The sequence below is a fragment of the Suricata suricatta genome, chromosome 15 (assembly GCF_006229205.1).
Source record: "Suricata suricatta isolate VVHF042 chromosome 15, meerkat_22Aug2017_6uvM2_HiC, whole genome shotgun sequence".
Lineage (NCBI taxonomy): Eukaryota > Metazoa > Chordata > Mammalia > Carnivora > Herpestidae > Suricata > Suricata suricatta.
In genome coordinates this window covers 43,151,732-43,153,439 of record NC_043714.1, presented here as the reverse complement: position 1 = coordinate 43,153,439, position 1,708 = coordinate 43,151,732, and positions in this window count along the sequence as shown.

The following is a 1,708-nucleotide window of genomic DNA, read 5'->3' as shown; positions in this document are numbered from 1 at the left end:
GGCTTGATCAGAGACTTGTCTTGCCTCCATTCTCTGTGTCCCCCTGCCCCCCAATTCTCACTCCCTCCCTCAGGACCTGTGTTGACCGACCTGCCAGACGGGTCAAAGAGTGAGCAATTAAAACCCAAAACAGTCGATAAGGGAGCAAACAGATGTATTCTAAGAACAGTTAACTTGAGTCCTCAAATGTAAGCCTTACAGACATGTAGGAAATGTAACTCTCTAATTCTCTGTACTTTTCTCTAATTAACCCAATTATAAGTCCTCATGGTACCAAGTGGTAGAAATTTAACTGGTCAGCTAGAACATCTCCCAGTCTGCTCAGGATGACAAACTAATCCCATGTCAAGTCAACATGGGACTTCAAGTCAACAACAAGACTTCACTTGAGTGATGTCTCCTGGGCCAGGTTGGACATCCCCGAAGGTTACTCAATTTCTGTCTCATTAGCCTTTTCACTGTCTGGAACACAGCCACATCATGTCACCTCCCTTGCTGTTCTCTTTCCAGAGAACACTCTTCTCACAGATCTTTATGGGGCTCATTCCTCACATCAGTAGGAATTCTGCTCAAAGGTTACTTCCTCAGAAAGGATCTTCTTGGCCTCCATCTATAAGGGCACCACACCAGCACTCTGTTTCATTCTTCACAGCACCTAACTACTGTGAGATGCTATAGCATGTATTTATTTGTTTATTGGTGTGTTCTCTGTGTCCCATGTGACAACATAAACTCCATGAGAGCAAGAACTTTGTCTTTTTCATACTGTATCTCTAGTGTATAGAATAGTGCTTGGCACACAGTTCATATTTGGTAAATATTTGTTGAATGAATGAATGGTCCATCTCACACTGATCTCTCTTCTTCCAAACTTTCCTCTGCATTAGCTATTGCCATCTCATTTTGGTTTGAACTTTATTCTCTTGTATAGGGTTTCACGAATTTCTCTTTAATGAAATTACCAGATACTAAAGTACAGAGGCTGGGTTTTACAATTCCTTACCACCCTGCATAATGGTTGGCACAGAACAGGAAACAAAGTAAGTGCTATGTAAATACTTTTTGAATTATAGTGGGAGGATTTGGTTTAGCTTATTCTTTAAAATGCTTAAAATACCACATGTAGATGTGTTTATTATTCATATACTATAATTTGAATATTGGGTACATTTTAAATTTAGGCTTTTTCTAATCCAGAGAAGGCTAAAGGTAAATGTGAGGGGGTTTGGTGTACAAATGGGGCCAGGTCGATCCATTTTTTCAGGTAGTAATGGGTGAGATGGTTTCTCTGAAAGGTCTGCTTGGGCCCCCTCATTTTATTTATTTATTTTTACTTTTTAAAAATGTTTATTTATTTTTGAGAGAGAGACAGAGCATGAACAGAGGAGGGGGAGAGAGAGACACAGAGAAAGGATACAAAGCAGGCTCCAGGCCCTGAGATGTGGGGCTCAAACACATACATGATCTGAGCTGAAGTCAGAGGTTTACTGACTGAGCCACCCAGGCACCCCTGGCCCCCTGATTTTAAAGGTGGCCCAGGGTCAGAATGACCATGCAGTCTCCCAGGGCTGTATGCTGCTAGCACAAGGTGGCGATCTACCCAGAGCACCATCTGGTTGCTAGAGACAGCCATGTTTATTGAATTTGACTAGTTCAACACATTTATTTATTTTAATGTTTATTTATTTATTTGAGAGAGAGAGAGAGA